General features: G+C 33.5%; 1 pseudogene; it reads left to right on the forward strand.

Annotated features, from left to right (window-relative positions):
- The first annotated feature begins 8667 nt into the window (after positions 1–8667).
- LOC114384085 lies at positions 8668–15060 on the forward strand (annotated as a pseudogene).
- The last annotated feature ends 4099 nt before the right edge of the window (positions 15061–19159 follow it).

The raw sequence follows: 19159 nt of genomic DNA on the forward strand, positions 1-19159 counted from the left end.
CAAGTGGTTCCTAAGAAGACAGGCATCACAGTGATCAAGAATGAAAAGGATGAGCTTATCCCCACAAGAGTGCAGAACAGCTGTCGAGTCTGCATTGATTATAGGAGGCTGAATCAGGTAACCAGAAAATATCATTTTCCCCTGCCTTTCATTGATCAAATGCTTGAGCGCTTGGCAGGTAAGTCTCATTACTGTTTTCTTAATGGTTTTTATGGTTATTTACAAATTCATATTGCTCCTGAGGATCAAGAAAAGACCACATTCACCTGTCCCTTTGGCACTTTTGCCTATAGGAGGATGCCCTTTGGCCTATGCAATGCCTCTAACACTTTCCAGCGGTGTATGCTTAGCATTTTCAGTGACTTTTTAGAGAGTTGCATAGAAGTGTTTATGGATGATTTTACTATTTATGGATCCTCTTTTGATGCATGTTTGGATAGTCTGGATAGAGTTCTTAATAGATGCATTGAAACTAACCTTGTGCTAAATTTTAAAAAATGTCACTTCATGGTATAACAAGGTATAGTGTTAGGGCATATAATTTCCAGTAGGGGCATAGAGGTAGACCCTACAAAAATAGATGTTATTTCACAATTGCCTTACCCTTCTTGCGTGCGAGAGGTTTGTTCTTTTCTTGGTCATGCAGGGTTTTATAGACGCTTTATCAAGGATTTTAGCAAAGTGGCCCTTTCATTATCCAATCTACTGCAAAAGGAGGTGGAGTTTGATTTTGATGACCAATGCAAATAGGCTTTTGATTGCCTCAAGCGTGCAGTGACTACCACCCCTATCATTCAAGCACCTGATTGGACAGCCCCATTATAGCTACTGTGCGATGCATCCAATTACGCATTGGGGGCTGTCCTTGCTCAAAAGATTGATAAGCTACCTCGGGTCATCTACTACACTTCCAGAACTTTGGATGCTGCTCAAGCAAATTACACTACCATAGAGAAGGAGCTACTAGCGATAGTTTTTGCTCTTGAAAAATTTTGTTCATATTTGCTTGGTACTCGTGTTATTGTTTATACTGACCATGCAGCTCTGAAGTACCTGTTGAAGAAGGCTGAATCAAAGCCTAGATTGATCAGGTGGATGCTTTGGCTCCAAGAGTTTGATTTGGAGATCCATGATCAGAGTGGCGCACAGAACCTCGTGGCTGACCACCTGAGTAGGATTGAGCGTGTGTTTGAGGACTCACCCATTCGGGATGATTTTCCGGATGACCATTTGTACATTTTGTATAGTATTTTTGATTCCTTCCCCTCTCCTTGGTTTGCTAATATTGTGAATTATTTGGTTGCTTCTATTTTTCCTCCCTTAGCATCTAAAGCTCAAAATGATAAAATTAAGAGCGATGCTAAGCATTATATTTGGGATGACCCCTATTTGTGGAAGTTGTGTAGTGACCAGGTTATTAGGAGATGCATTCCAGACCATGAGATTGACTCAGTCCTACAATTCTGTCATTCTTCAGTACCAGGTGGCCATCTTGGCATATAGAGGACAACTCGCAAGGTGCTTGACTGGGGTTTCTATTGGCCCACCATCTTCAAGGATGCGTGGAGAATTTGTAGCACTTGTGAGCCTTGTCAGAGAGCAGGCGGCTCACTTTCATGGAGACAGCAAATGCCTCAACAACCCATGTTATTTTGTGAGGTGTTTGATGTTTGGGGTATAGATTTTATGGGGCCTTTCCCTGTCTCTTTTGGTTTTGTTTATATTCTCCATGTTGTTGATTATGTTTCAAAATGGGTGGAAGCCAAACCCACCAGAACTAACGATGCTAAGGTTGTTATGGATTTTGTTAGATCTAATTTGTTTTGCAGGTTTGGAGTCCCTAGAGCCATCGTTAGTGATCAAGGCACCCACTTTTGTAACAGATCCATGTATGCCTTGCTCAAAAAGCATGGGGTCGTGCATAAAATTTCCACACCATACCACCCCCAAACTAATGGGCAGGCTGATATTTCAAACAGGGAGATAAAAAGGATCTTGGAGAAGATTGTGCAACCGAACAGAAAGGATTGGAGCACCAAGCTAGATGATGCTCTTTGGGCGCATAGGACTACCTACAAAGCACCCATAGGAATGTCTCCTTATCAGGTTGTCTTTGGCAAGGCATGTCATCTTCCTGTAGAGATAGAGCACAAAGCCTACTGGGCTGTAAAGACCTACAACTTCTCTATTGATCAGGCTGGAGAGGAAAGGAAGTTGCAACTAAGTGAGCTAGATGAGATCCATTTAGAAGCCTATGAGAATTCCAAATTCTACAAGGAGAAGACCAAGAAGTTCTATGACAGCTTGATAGCTAAGAAGGACTTCGTGATTGGACAGAAAGTTTTATTGTATAACTCTAGGCTCGGACTCATGAGTGGTAAGTTGAGGTCAAAGTGGATTGGTCCTTTTGTGGTGACTAATGTTTTTCCTTATGGTACAGTTGAGATCAAAAGTGAGTCCACAGATAAGAGCTTCAAGATCAATGGACACCGGCTGAAACCATTCCTCACAAATCCCTCCTTAGTGGATGTAGTGGTGGAGGAGACCTCCTTACTTCACCCTACTTCTCTTCCGCCATGACTTAGGGAGTTTTCTTTTTCTGTCTCCTTCTTTACTTTTATTGCACTTGTCCAAATTTATTGACTGCTTTGATTGTTCTTGATCTTATGATTGTGCTACATTGAGGACAATGTGTTGTTTAAGTGTGAGGGGGGGGGGAGGAGAAGATTGTTCTTTAATTTTTTTGGGTATTCTAGTTTAATTTTGTTAGGTTTTCTAGGTTAATTTTGTTATTTTGGTTTTATGTTTTGTGTACAACATTGAATGTTCTCTTTGAATTATAGGTTATGTAAAGGTAATGGGTAATTATTTTTGAAATAGGAGTTTCTTGGCATTTTGTGAATTGAAATCCTTGTTTTTCTCTGCATGTCGAGTTAGTTTTGAAAGTTCGAATTGAAGGTGATAGATTTACCCTTGGTAAGAATTTGAGCCATCATCATCTATTTTATTTGGTGTGTTTCGCCCCATTGATTGCTTGCACAATAGCCTTGGCTTGACTCTTGTTGATACTTCTTGCTTCACATGCATGTTGGGAGATGATTTAGGAATTTTATTCTTATAAGCCTCTAGCCAAATGAGCCTACCTTGAATTAATTCCTTTGATAGCCCATTTGAGCCTATGTCCTCCTTTCTTTGTTTTGAAGCTCATTACAAGCCTTAAGTGAAAAACCATGATTTCACCCTACCCTTAAGGAATTTTGGAGCTTTGGAATTGTTTTGGGAATAAGTGTGAGGGGGGGGGGGGGGGTATGTTTCATTGAATGATATGTTTTTATTGGCCATGCTTGATGATGTATACATATATTGCCTAATTGTTGCTTTATTTTTCAATTGCTTTCAAATGCTACTGTCCACAATAATAAAAAAATCAAATAAAAAAAAGAATGAAGTTGAATGAATAAATGAGGTCTTGGTTTGAAGACTTGGATTGGTTTGAGGACTTGGTTGATTTTGTTTTGGGTTTACTTTTTAAAGCTTAATTTGTAATTTTGGTTTTGGGGTTATTACTTTTTCTTACTTCCCACTTATTCCCCAATGCTCCTCTATTCCTTTGGGTTTTAGCTACTATCCCATACTTTCATCTACCTTGTCCTTGGCCCCATTACAACCTTAAAAGACCTTTTGATCCTCATGTGCATGTGCTTGTGATGTGGTTGTCAATTTTAGAGTCTTGCCAAGTCTATGTGGTGTTTGTTTTCATGGGTGCTCTGAGAGTAAACAATAGCCTAGACACTTGAGAGATAGAGTGCATATCTTGTGAGGCTCTATCACTTTTTGTTCTTGAGCTGATTGATTATCTTGCCATGTTTGAGATGCTTGGATGATTTCCATGACGGCCTTGATTCTTTAACTCTTTACGTGTTGGATGTTACCAATTCTTTTCATTCCTTGAGATTCATTGAGAAATATGTAATTGTTGTTGTGCCTGTTTGTTTCTCTTTAATGTCTTTGGATTTGTCCCTTGCTTTGTTTTTGTAATTTTATTTTGTCCAGGAGTGCAAAAGGCTAAGTGTGAGGGGATTTGATGTGTCATCATTTTCTCCTATTTCTTAACCCTTTTTGTCACCATTTTAATTACTGATTAGCCTTACTTGTCAAATTAATTATGCAGTTTTATCATTTAGGCCTACTGGATTAATTTTGTGTTTTTAATTTAATTTCAGGAGAATTATAAGCAATTGGGCTTGAATCCAGAATTGGGCTTGGACTTGAAGTGAGCAGACTATTTTATTCTACCAATTCTTATCTTATCTAGATTTTATCTCATGTAGATATTATTTCATCTAGATTTTATCTTATCATATCTAGATTTTATCTCATCTAGATATTATTTCATCTAGATCTTATCTTATCTTATCTTATCTAGATTTTATTTTATTCATGGGCTTGGACTTAAAACAGATTTGTAAGCTTTGGGGCTGAGAACATATATAACAGCACCAATGTTCTAGTTTGAGCTATCTCTCTTTTTTGTTTTAGTATTTTTCGTTTTAGGGAGAAAGAATAATTTTAGGTTTTGCAAGTCCAGTTTTTACTATTCACGTAGCAATAAAGTTTTGTTTTATGCTTCAATCTAAAATTTCGTTTCTACTGATTAATGGAAGGCTAAGTCTCCAGCGTTGTTTTCTCTTGAGGATCAAGCACAACTCTCTTTGAGGTTTTATTATTTCTATTGAATTCTGACCAGTTTTTCCTCTTCACCAATTACTCTATATTTGTTGCTATTAATCCATGCATGCTTAGTGCTTGATTAATTGTCTCTGCACTTAATTTACGTTCATGCTTAATGATCAATTTGTTCATGATTAATCGGTGTATGTGTTGCTTAATCACATAATGAATGCCTTATGTTAAATTTCGCTTAGTAATTTAATTTAGGGTTGGATTAAGTGGTTGAATTGATAAATGATAAATCCTGGTAACTTAGGATAAGAGACTTACTTGTGAATCAAGGGGAAACAACATGTTTTAATTCTGTTAATTTCTAATTCAAATTTGCTTGTTGTTTAATTTACAAAAACAAACAAGCCACCCAATTCGTTACTGTTTTATTACTATCTGTTATGAACATTTGGTTGACCATTGCTCGTTGGGAGACGACCTAGGATCACTTCCTAGATACTGCATTTTTAATGTTTATTTGATTCGGGTACGGCCTCAATCAAGGATTCTACACACATAGAAGGGGCAAGAAACAAATGTTCTACTACATTCAAGAAATTGAAGATTTTCCCAATGAATCGGCTCTCCAACAACACCATCATACAACACCTTGGCAATCCATATGTCATATGTCATGCTATTCACGTTAAAGAAGCGCTTCGAGGAGGCAACCTAGCATTTTAACTTTAACTTATTCTTTTTGCATTTTAAATTTTTAGGATAGTTTAAATTTAAATTTATTGCATTTTAATTCTTAGTATAGGTTTTAATTTTAAGTTTGGAGTTCAAAAAAATAAAATAAATTATCACTCAGTAGCATAGCGCTAACTTGCATTTTTGAGTTTTGTTCATCATGTGCAGCGTTATTAATGACCAGCTAGTTTGGAGGACCACATACTCACTGTCTAGGGAGGTGGCGAGGCTGCAATGGATAAGAAGAGATGTTAAGGGCTCTTCAACCCTAAGTGAAGCCTTTCTTACTTTTTAATTTTGCTTTATTAGTTTAGTTGTTTGGTATATGTATGGTAGTTTAGGAATATGTTTATTATTAGGAAGATAAAGAAACACAAGTAATTAAGAAGGATCATCATTTTCTTGCAAACCCACCATAAAATATTCTTTTTTGCTTAAATCATTCTTTGTATGGTTGAACTCAAATGCTAAAAGTGAAAACCATTGATTTTCCTTGATTGAGATGTGTAATGAGTTTGGCATGAAAAATTGAAAGCAAATAAAGCAACTTGTATACCTAGTCCGGTGAGTGAGTGATCCTTATAATGATACAAATATATATTAAGAGACACTGTTATTTCTCTCATAGTAGACTTGATTAAATCTCTTGTACATTGATTGCAATTGTATGCATTGAAATGATCAAGGTCATATTTTCATGTTTAACCAAAAGCAAAAAGTCTACCCTACATTGTTTATCCCTTGCACCTTACTTTGAGCTTAATTGATGTATCCTTTTCTAATTCCCTAACCTTAAAATTTATATGCTTATATATGTGCTACTACCCTTATCTTAAAGGATAGGAGAGCATAGGTCTAGGAATTAGGATATGTTTTAAGTTTGGAGTGGAAATGCACCACTCAAAGGGAACAAAATAAAGGGTACCAACAAGCTTTCACGTGAACAAAGGTTGAAAGTATTATCCTCATTCTCTTTTGTAGAGTATTGAAAAAAAAAATTTTAAAAAAACAGAAAAATAAAGAAAATCAAGAGAGAAGCAAGTAAAGAAAAAAAATCAAAAATTGAGGACAAAACAAAGTATGTATGAAATTGAAAATCTGGGGTACCAAGGATTGGTAGGAAGTGAATGAAAAACCAATGAATAGACTAAATGCTTTACTTCCTTTGAGTTACTTTTGAATATCTAAAGAAACCAATTTTCCTTGTTAGCCAAGCCCCATTACAAGCCAAGAAAGTCCTTAGTGATCTTTGCATGCATTTGATGGGTTGATTAACTTGAGATGAAAGCCAAAGTTAAACTATGGTGTCTTAAGTTGTGAATTGAGTAAACACTAACCCAAAAGCTTAAGAGTGAAACACTTATTGTGAGGGCAAGTTGCTATGCCATTAAAGTTGATTTTCATCCTTGTTTCATATTTCTAACCATACATTTGATTTGGTTGAGCTAAAAATTTGAATGTGGGAACCATAGTTAGTTGATTGAAGTACATGAACAAAAAATTGTTGAATAAAGGGTAATGCAAGAAGAGTGTGCATGTAACTTGTCATTGTATATCCTTAGTCTTTGGTTTTAATTAGTCTTTTGTTTTTGAGTCTTAGTTTAAATTTTGTTTTTGAGGACAAGCAAGGTTCTAAGTTTGGAGTGTTGATCAACGTCAAATTTATCAGATTTTCAAATGTATTTTATGATGTTCATTTGACATTTTAGTTAAATTTAGGCCTTGTTTTGAATCAAATTAACTTTAAATTCAATTTTTACTTTGTCTTAGGTAGAATTTTATGTTTTAGTTATTTTTAATGAATTTTTCATATTTTTTTATAGCAAAAACAGGTCATTCTAACAAGAGCTCTAGAGGCCCAAAATCAACAAAAAGTTCTGGAAGGAGAAATTGCAAAAAAAAATGAAGATAAAAGTTAGGAAAATCAAGAAAAAGATATTTTTCAAAGCTAAATCAGCTGAAGAAGAAGATAATTACTTGAATTAATTAGTACTATTATTTGTTTGTAATTTCTTATGATTATTTCCTTAACTAAACCTAGCTATAATTCTATAGCTATAATTCTATAGATAGAAGGTTGGGCATTCATTGTAACGTGTAGAAGTCCCGAACAATTCTTAGAATTATATTTTAGACTTCCACCTACTAGACACCTCCATTATTCCATTAGACACTCTCGATTTCATTGTATTATTTTTATGAGTGCAATTCCTTCCACCTAGGAGAGGAAATGATGAACCTTGTTTCGCTTTAATTCTATCAATTCAATACTTCATCTTGAGTTTTTTTATTTATTTATTTCCATACTTAATGCTATTATTTGATTGGTTATCTTATAGATGAATTCCAGAATTGACTTGCACTTTGGCGAGCCTAGTTGAGACCTGAACATGAATCAAGTACTTAATTGGGATTATCTCTAGGAATAGAATAATATTGGTTAAGCCTTGCTAATTCTCAATCATAAATGTTAATCGCTTGTGTCGGTATGTCCAAGGGATTGAGTATCGGACATATAGTTTAGAATCTACGACCATGCGGGAGCTGGGTAGAATACATTAGTGAATTGGGGGTGAGCAAGAGAGATGATTAGAAAATTGTGAAGGTATAGTGAATTGAGCAAATTCCAAGTCCAAAGCTAGACATTCATTCATCAAGATCGACGTCACCATCCAAGTCTAATATTTCTATCTTTACTTAATTATTTTATTTTTTATTGCAATTTATTTTATGTTATTTATTTAGTGACAATCACCAAACAAAAATACAAAATTCTAGTTCTTAGTTAAATAATTACATGAAATCCCTCCTTTATTCCTTTGGTACACGACCTAGACGATAGTTCACTTACTACATCATGATTGGGTTACACTTGGCCTATAAGTTGAATCTAACGTGAAATAAAATCCTAAGAGTAATGCTCGTCTTAAATTGCTATTCACTTCCTATCTATTACATTTTTTAACTTCCTTAAGGTGTTTACGAAAATGCCACAGGAACTGAAGAGAAATAGTGCTTTTGTGTGTTTTTTCTTAAATTTATTTCAGTAAAAAGTACTGATGATTTTTGTTTATGACATGATCAATGATTTCTTCATGGTAATATTTTTTTTGTTGTGATAAAGTATCAATTAATGAGCTTGATCTCCATGACCACTGTGAGTATAATTTTTAAATATTGTTCAATTATTATATCTAAAGCAACAAATTTAATTGTAATATTCTTCATTCTTTTCTTTTCGCTACCACAAAAATGGTCTTCTACAACACAGGTTTTACAATGGTTGTATAAAAACAAATGTTGTAAGTAAAGCAGTGGCAATTTTGTAAATAAATGGAAAATTTAAAGACGGTGTTGCCAAAACCGTCTTTGAAAATGCACTACGACATCAGTTCTTGGAGAACCAACGTAGAATGCGAGAATACAATGTCTTCGAGGAATGCACGGACTAGCTCTCTCTCTCTCTCACTCTCTCTCTCTCTCTCTCTCCTTATTTTCATCTTCTTTTTAATCTCTCTCTCCCTCAATTTTAGAAAACCCTAAATTCTCTTCCTCGCTCTCTCTCTCTTCATACCTCCATCGTTGTGGAGATCCCCACAGAGCCGGTGAAGATATAGAGGCACAGGTGTTCGTTGCTCACGAGATTGAGTTGGATTCTTCACCACCGGAAGCTATCCTCTTTCTTGTCCGAACATGGCATTTGCATCCTCCTTATCAAGTACGTCTACTAAACCTCCGTTTAAACCCCCATCTCCATGCACGTATGGCAAATTCAAAAACCTTATCTTGTTATTGAAAATGTTGAATAACAGGGTCCTACAACTAATCACGGTGGATCTTTGTTTGGTAAAGTTTGGTCTTTCATTCTTTAACAACACCTTATCTTGTTATTCAATCCAAATCCCTTTGTGGGCACTTTGCTTTGATGTTGATAGGCCAAGAAGTAATTCATAAACCTCCTTATAGTTTTCCTTCTAATTACAAAGTCCATGTAATTCTTCTTTTCCATCTAAAGTTTTTGGTTCATTCAAATGTAGGAGTAGAAGTCATGTTCGGTGGGACATAAATTTGGGTTTAGTGGGGATAAGAAACCTGATGTTGCATTTGGGTTACCTCAACCAGGTGGAACAACTAGTGTTCTGCGATAGATGGAATCATCACAATACTATGCTGAGAACAATCTTGCCATGGCAAGACGATGGGTAAGCTCTATTGTAAAGTGTTATTCATTAGATTTGACCATTTTCTGCCTGTATGTTGCTTAGTTAGACACCATGGTTTTTTTTATTGTTTTTATAGTTCCATGGAAATATGTGAGTCAGAGAATAAATTTTTTGTGTCAATAAGACAATGTTTTTATAATAATTTGTGAAGAGAGAGTGATCCATTCCAAAAAATTTCAAGTGTCAATGAGACAATGATTAAACTAATATTCCATTGTCTTTGTTTACTAGGAGGGGATATAACATTGTAATGACAACCATCCTATCATCTGATGTTCTTGTTGGATATTTTTCATGGGCTGAGTATGATATCATGGCACCAGTGCAACCAAAAACTGAAGTTGCTCTTGCAGCTGCATTCATTTTCAATTGCGGTGCTCGAAATATGCGATTGCAAGATCTTGAAGCCCTTGAAAAATCTAACATCAAGATTGACTCTTATGGTGGTTGTCATAGGAACCGTGATGGAAGAGGTACATTATAATAATTTTTATAAATCTATTTAACTATAATATCTATTAGGAATATTTTATCCCTGTTAATATTATTATAGATGTTTTCTTGTCGGAATTGTAATTGCAGTATCCCCCTTTGTGCTTGATCTTGTTAAGTGTGTCTCTGTTTAAATCACATTTCTTCTACCTTTTAGATGATACTCTATTTACTATAAGCAATTGCACTTTATATATTAATGCTTGTTTATTTTGTTTGGAAAAAGAGGTAAGAAAGTAATTAAATTGCCAATTTTAGACACTGAAAGATTGTAACATGGTTCTAATGTGCCTGCAAAGGCTTCCAAGTTTCTAGGGATAACTTTTCTTTATGTCGAATACTGTTCTAATTTTCATTGGACCTGATAGCATGGACTGAGCACAAATTGACCAACAACCTTGTGCTGAAATACTATCATCTATCATTATATATTTTCCTACTGTACTCTCTTTCACCTCAAGATATATATGGCTTCTTTCTGTTTAGCACCTTTTTCTTATGTTTTTTAAAAAGGGACAAAACTCAAGTACAAGACCTCAGGTGTTTTTAATGTTGTTCTCTAATCAAAATTGGACTTTTGCCTTGGTCACCCATAACATAAAGGTTGACATTAAAGGAACACACTGGTTAATGAGGTAAAAGTCTAATTTTGATTAGAGAATAACATCAAAAGGACCTTAGAAGTTGCACTTAAGTTTTCTTGTTTTGAATCAATTGTTCCAGTCTTATGTATGAAATTAGAGTATAGAAGTATCTTAAGAATAACTTTAGTCTACACTCATCATTATTAACTTCTTTAAAAATGTTAAATTCAAATTCTTTTGAATTAATTATGCATATCTTTTTTAAAATTATAATTCTCCCCCTCCAATATATTTAGATTCTACCTGAATTAGTTATGCAAAAATCCCTTATAATTTTAAATTTTTATTATTTCAAATATATATGTATATATATTTTTTTTAATTTTACCTAAGCTTGAAATACCTGTGCAATGCGCAGGATACCTACTAGATATAAAACTATAAGTCCCATACCTTGCTATATTGGTTACTAGGTGAAAGGCTTTAATGCCTTTTTTAAAACATAGAAAAGCATGCAAACTTAATGTTATGTTGTCAAGCTAGTGTCCAAGTCTAGTTTTGAATTTTTAATTACATTAAATCTTCTATTATTTACTTTGAAATTTTCTACCAATGCATCTCATAATTTGACTTAGTTAAGTATATCTCTGGCACTGTGATATAGAATATATAGAAATCCAAAAAGGAATGAAAGTGTTATGTTAGGCATAAACAGAGGAACATACTTTTAGGAATTTACTATTAAGGTAGATTTTGTGTAACTTATTAAGGATTTTTTTATATATTTTCTTTAGAATTATTTTTGGCATTTAATTTTTTCACTTAGAGTCCTTTAAAAGGCTCTTGTTCTAAACTTGAATTCAGTTCAGGGTTTTGAGTAATATTATCAATTTGTTCTCTTCAATTTTCTACTTCCCATTCTCTCCTTTTTCCATTTTGTTCACTCCAGTTTTCTTGATAAAAGGAGAAAAAAAAACTGGAGCAATTTTCTTAATAATTCATTTTGTTCACTCCAGTCTCACTCCTTTTTGTTCTAAACTTGAGGAAGATTATGTAACTGAAAAATTCTTCCAATCCCTTGTTGCTGGTATGGATATATAATTTATCTCCATTCTCTTACTTGCATTTAATCTATATACAACATTATTAATGTAAGACTAGATGTTCGTGGGCTTCAGGAACACTTGCATCCCATCTGATTTCTTTTACATATAATTCCATAACTTGCCAAGATTTTCTGTTGCAGAAAGGCTATTGCCAAAATTTAGCTGGATTTCAATGCTTAATTTGGAATAACTTGATCGATATTAATGATGATAAGTTCTTCACAAATAAATTTAGGAAAATATTTCTTGAATACATGGTGTCAATTTTTTGATGTTCAAATAAAGAAATTCTTAAATTTATTGATAAACTAATCCTTTTTTTAGTTCTTGGATAAAGTAGATGTTGTTTAGTTATAATTAATTGTTACAAAATGTTTTCAATTTTATGTTGGATTAAGTGGCCTCGAAATAATTAAGAAGAGGGGGTTGAATTAATTATGAACGTGTCTTGTATAATTAAAAATCTATCCTTCTTAATGTTACTAGATTCAATTAGGCTTTTACTACTAAGTAAAGAACAAAAATAGAAACTTAACCAAAAGTAAAAGCAATAATTAAAAGTACACAGCGGAAATTAAAGAGTGTAGGGAAGAAGAAGACAAACACAAGATTTATACTGGTTCGGATACAAACCGTGCCTACATCCAGTCCCCAAGCAACTTGCGGTTCTTGATATTTCTTTCATCCTTGTAAAATCCTTTACAAGCCAAAGATCCACAAGGGGTGTACTCTCCCTTGTTCTCTTTGAATAACCAAGTGGATGTACCCTCCACTTGAATTGATCCACAAGAGATGTACCCTCTCTTGTTCTCGGTATAACAATCCCCAAGTAGATGTACCTTCTACTAGTACCACAAAGGATGTACCCTCCAATGTGTTGGGACAAAGAATTCTCAGGCGGTTAGTCCTTTGAAATCTTTTGCTTAAGGGGAAGCGAAGAATCAAAAGAATTCTTAGGCGGTTAGTCCTTTGAATCTTTTGTATGGGAGAAGAGAGACACAAAAGAATTCAGGCTGTTAGTCCTTCGTTCTTTTGGAAAAGGGAGAAGAGAATGATAAAGATGAATAGCACAAGTTTTTTTTAACAAAGAACTTTTCTTGGAAGAGAAAGTGTTGATCAAAAACTTTTAGAAAGATAAAGAGAAATGAATCAAAAAATTCTGTAGAAAGATATTGAAAGATTGATTGAAAGATGTTTGAGAGACGATGTTGAAAAAAGATTGAAAGAGAGATGATTCAAAGATGATTGATGATTATTAAAACTCATGCCATGGTCACATATTTATAATCTCTTGATGACTCAAGTCAAAGCTTGTGACTCTTGGTAATTTCTTTAAAACTAGTCACTTAAAAAGTTGTGAATTTTGAAAAAATCTTCAAAAACAAGTCACTTGAAGATTTGTGACTTTTGGAAATGTATTTTTCGAAATTAGTCACTGGTAATCGATTATCATTAAGGTGTAATCGATTACACATCAACAGATGTGACTCTTCATTTTGAATTTTGAAAATTAAAACGTTTAGAAGCTCTGGTAATCGATTACAAGTATCGTGTAATCGATTACACAAGTTTAAAATGATTTAAAATTGTTTAAACACAAGTTGTAACTCTTGAAATTTGAAATCTTAACGTTTTAAAACACTGGTAATCGATTACTATCTTCTGGTAATCAATTACCAGAGAGTAAAACTCTTTGGTAATGATTTTGTGAAAAATTCTTGTGCTACTCAAAGTTTTGGAAAACTTTTTTTGTACTTATCTTGATTGAGTCTTCTCTTGATTCTTGAATCTTGAGTCTTGAATCTTGATCTTGATTATTCTTGAATCTTGATTCTTGAAACTTGATTCTTGAATTCTTGAATATTGATTCTTGAATCTTTGAAATTTTCTTAGCTCTTGATTCTTTGGCATAATCAAAATAACCTTGGAGGCATTGCTTCCACATTTTACACACTTGAATATGATATACTCTCAATGTCTTGAGTTCATTCCTTCATAGTAATTGGCAATATACTATGCATTTGTGAATGAGCTTTGAAATGATAAACCAAACTTAAAATAGTGTGCAAGTTACATTTGGTAATGGGCATTGTTGGCATAAATTAAATAAATTATACTGTGAATGATGTGGATAGTTACAATAATTCCTTAAAGACAATTTTTTCTCTAACATGTGATAATATATTAATAATGTTAAATCAAGTCCAGTGTTGTTAAACAACAGCTATGGCGGAATGATATTAAAATGTGAATGGATTTTGTGTTGTGGTTCTTCTGTATTTATGATCAATGGGGTGCATCCTAAGTTATCTTATTAATATAGGTGGAAGTATGAGGGCCCATCTGATTCCTTCAAGGCCCTTGTGGATATGGCAGTTGTACATTCTTCTTGCCGCCTTTGCATTCACTTGGCCAAAGTGAGTAGAGAGAAGGAAGAAAATAGTCCAGGCTTCAACAAATGCCCTTGCAACTCTACTAGAGGGCAAAAAATTGTGTATCATATTTATGTGAGAGAAAAGGGAAGGTTTGAGATGGAATCCATTTACTTGAGGTATACTATTTACTTTGATTAGTAACTTTTTCTTTAGGCTATAGTCCTATTATAAGTTTTCATCTTATAGTATGATAATTCTTTCCCATCAAAATTTATGATTGTGTTTGATCAGAATTAGTCTAACTCAAAAGACTTACACGAGAAGAAAATAAGAAAGGTATAATGAATTTAATTTCTCCTATAAATTAAAATGAACTTGTAGACTTTAACTTTTATTGAAATTTTCCCATCTAATGTTTCCAAAAGCTGAGGTTATGAGTTGATTTTAATGTATTGGAGATGATCAATTCATTATACTTCTTATTTTCTTCTCCTATCAATAAGTACTTTTGGAGTTTATTCAAACAAGACTATATTCATTATGGCTCTTCCCATTTTAACTGTCATGAAATAACATAATGACAACTCATTGTTTTAATGCCATTTGGCAGGTCTAGCAATATAACTCTAGAGGCCTTGAAGTTTGAGTTGTTTCAAAGTTCACATCCCTGAATCATGTACCTATATGGAAGACAAAAAGACCTGAAGTTCTTAGAGGGGCCAATGATTTAAAACTCTACAAAATATACCTAGTTGGCTTGACACAAAAGGCAAGCACTTTATCACTTCAGCTTCAAAGGGATGTGGATTTCAGGAGTCACTTGGAAAGCCATCCTTGTGCAAAGTTTGAAGCCATTTTTGTGTAGCATGCACTAAAGAAATTGTAGCCAATGCCCTGCAGGTAAGTCATTAGCCAATGCTTTGTGTCCTAATTAAAAGTGTGATTGATTGCGTTTTTTTATTGGCTTTGATAATGCATGATTGTGTGACAATCTCAATTTCAAAATTAATAATTGGGTTGGGTGAAATTTCAGAATTCAGTTGGGATGTTGATGTATATGAAATTTATATTTTTTTTTTTGAAAAAATACATTCTAAGATGATTATCTGAAAAACCGTTTTAGAATGTCTACCAAAAAACCGTCTTAGAATCCTCAAAATATTTTTAACTTTTTTATAAAAAAAATAAATTCTAAGACGGTTCTTTGAAAAATCGTCTTATAATGTCTACATTCTAAGATGATTTTTCAAAGAACTGTCTTAGAATCCTCTAAATATGTTAATTTTTTAAAAAATATATATTTTAAGACGGTTCTCTGGAAAACCGGTTTAGAAAGTGTACTCTTCTAAGAAGGTTTTTAACTAAAAATCATCTTAGAAAGATACCCTTCTAAGACGGTTCTCTATGAAACCATCGTAAAAAGTTCGCACTTTCTATGATGTTGGCTAGGATAACGGTTGATAACTGACATAATATGCACAAATTAACCGACGTAAAAAGTGTTTTTCATAGTAGTGTTTCTTTCTCCGCCCTTGAATATTTTTTTTGCACTATCATCCATTTATTTATAATTAGTACAATCCATGTAATCCATTCATTTATTAGTACAATGCAATTTTTTCATGATTCTAAATGCATGTCAATATGTAATTTTCAACAAAAGCTTTTTTATTTTAATTAATTTCTTACACAATAGGTAGTGAATTTGCATCCTTTTAATGGAGTGAATTTGCATCTCAAATTTTGCATCCTTTTACGGTTATACTCATTGGAAGATTATTACAGGAGTTTGAAACTTACCATTGATGTCCAAGTAATTCATGTTTCTTTACATGCCTATTAATGGAAGTTTACGACCATCTCACAAGAGGTCTTTTTTTTTTTTGGTGCTCAAGAAGATGAGGTTGTTGTTGTGAAGCCTCTTTCACATGTAGATTGGATGAAAAGTTGTTGAAAGATATTGTAATATTGTGCATTATGAATAAATTATCAAAAAAACAAAATTTAGGTATTACGATTTTTCTTAGACTAATAAAGAATACTTTGATATGCTTGGAGAATATTGTAGAGTTTCAAGCTAAAAGATAAGATGCATGTATATTGGGAATTGAATTTTTATCACTAAGGTTTAAGTGGCTTAAATGCAAAGTGAAAGATTGCATTTTACTATATGAACCTTAGTTGAATAGAAGTATTGAAAGTTGTTTTTGTTTCAACTTCCAAGAGAGCTTATTTATTATAGTTGGTGAAAATCTTCACTATAAATAAAGAAGAGAATTAGTGGAGAAACACAACACATGAAAAAGAGAGTGTGTGAGAAGAGAGATTGTGAATCAAAGTCACTTTGTTGAGAGAAAAAATGTCTTTGTGTGAGAGTGTTATCATTTCTTGTAACCATTGAGTGAGACACTTGGGTTTGTAGAATCATACACTATTTGGGGTGAGTTACAATCTTGTAATCATTGTGATAATAAAATACTTTTTGAAACAATTTCGTGGGCATAGGCAAGAGGTGCCGAACTACATTAAATTCATGCGTTTGTTATTATTTTTCCTACGATGTAATCTTTGTGTGTGTTCTCACGATCTTTTGTGGGTGTAAGTAATTTTATTTGTGAGAGCATTGATTTTCCAACAGTGATATCAGAGCGTTGATTTCCTAACAAATATTTAGTGGTACCTTTTGCCTAAATTAATAGTCAGATAAATGATTTTCTCATCTTTTGTCAAATATAATATTAGTTGATTGTTTTACTTTAGTTAGTAAATAGTTATATAAACTAAAGGATGGAAAACTTTGCATACAAGTGAGAACAAAGAATTGTGAGGCCAAGGTGTTCAACCCTAAGGAAACCAGTGTCGTAGTTCAGACTAAGATTAAGTAAACTATTAAACCATTCCTTTAGAAGAAAATTAATGGTGTTGTGATCATTATCCTTGATAATTGGAACACATTAAGAGTCAAGACTATTTCTCCAGTAATCTTGATTGTTTTCATTCTGTTTTTTTTTTATATATATACTAATTCTAATTTCTCTATTTTTCCTTTCCAGTGTACAACTTATTTCAACAATACTTAGAGGCAGGCAATCGAGGATGCTGGCCGGTGTCATTGTTGGTCTCAATGTTGCTAGAATTATTAAGGAACCCACTGCGGCTGCCATTGCGCGTGGATTGGACAAGAAAGGTGGTGAGAAGAACAAGAATAGAAATGTGAAATACAAGGACATTGATGAGATTGATCTTGTTCGTGGAAGCATAAGGATAGGTGTAGATGCAATTGCCTTTGATGTTTTGATGATGATCATGATGATGAGTTGCAATTGATGCAAATGGGCTTTTCAAGATTAAATTCAAGACAATACTTCAAGATTACAAGTCACAACATCAAGATGATCACTAGAATATTAGGAAGGGAATTCCTAATTGAATTAGCAAAGGTTTGGCCAAGTGATTTAAATTAAAAAAGTGTTTCTCAAAGGTTTTACTCTCTGGTAATCGATTACCAGAGGATGTAATCGATTACCAGTGGCCAAATACGTTTTATAACAGCTACAAAAATTTGAATTCGAAATTTTAGACTGTGTAATCGATTACACAATTTTGGTAATCGATTACCAGCAGTTAGTAAACGTTTTAATTCAAATTTTAAAAGCTGTAATCGATTACACAATTATTGTAATCGATTACCAGAGGAGATTTTTAGAAAATAACTTTCAAGAGTCACATCTATTCAAATGGTTTATGAATGGCCATGAAAGGTCTATTTATATGTGACTTGGAAACACGAATAAAGAGAGTTTTTGATTGCCCAAAAAGTTTTATCCTCTCAAAAGATTAAGAGAGTTTTTCTAAATTGAAATGTCTTATCCTCTCAAAGATTCCTTGGTCAAACACTTGCATATTCAAATAAGGAATTGTGATTGATCTTCATTGTACAATCTGTCTCTTTCAAGAGAGATTTCTTCTTCTTTTCTTTTTACTTGTGAAAAAGGGTTAAGAGACTGAGGGTCTCTTGTTGTAAAGGATTCCTGAACACAAGGGAAGGGTTGTCCCTGTGTGATTCAGACTTTGTAAAAAGATTTTGCAAAGAGAGTGGAAAATCTCAAGTGGGTTGCTTGAGGACTGGACGTAGGCACAGGAAGTGACCGAACCAGTATAAATCAAGTTTGCATTTCTCTCTTCCCTTAAACTTCTTTTATTTATTGCTATTTATCTTTTGTCTTTAAAGAAGTTTATTCTGAATTATCTTTTGAGTAATTCATGTTAAGGGTGCATTGTTAATCTAAAAAGAGAGAGCGAAATTTTTAATTGGGGAATAGTTCTTGTTATCTTAATTCAACCCCCCCTTCTTAAGATAACTGAGGTCATTTGTGTAACAATAGGGAAGTAGAGGAGCTGCCATAGCAAATTCTATATCGTATTGGGTGAATGTTTTGATATTGACGCTCTATGTCAAGTTTTCTCTTTCGTGTATCAAAACATGGGCAAGCTTTTCAAAAGAGGCACTTCATAACATCCCTTCTTTTCTGAGGCCTTCCATTCCTTAAACTTTTATGGTTTGGTAATTCAATTCTCTGATATTTTAATTACCTATTTCATGTCTATGACTGATCAGAAGTGCTAAGTTATATTTTAATTATCTAGTTTGTAATCTAGCTTTTTTTATTACTTGTCCAAAATTCATAAATATTATTTATGCAAGTAGATTGGTAAGTTATTCACTTTCTAATTGTTGTGTGCTCTGTATCCAAATATAACCTGGATGTTGCTCCTTTCACCGTTGGAATACTATTGGTGGAGTGATGACAAAATTGATTCCCAGAAACAATGTTATCCCTACCAAGAAATCTCAGGTGGTTAACACCTACCAAGACCAACAGACAATTTGTCTCCATTTAGGTATGGCTCTATTAGTTGACTGCAATCCTTATTCTTCGCTACTTTTTAATTTTAATTTATTT

The sequence above is a fragment of the Glycine soja genome, chromosome 14 (genome assembly GCF_004193775.1).
Source record: "Glycine soja cultivar W05 chromosome 14, ASM419377v2, whole genome shotgun sequence".
In the NCBI taxonomy this organism is placed as follows: Eukaryota; Viridiplantae; Streptophyta; class Magnoliopsida; order Fabales; family Fabaceae; genus Glycine; species Glycine soja.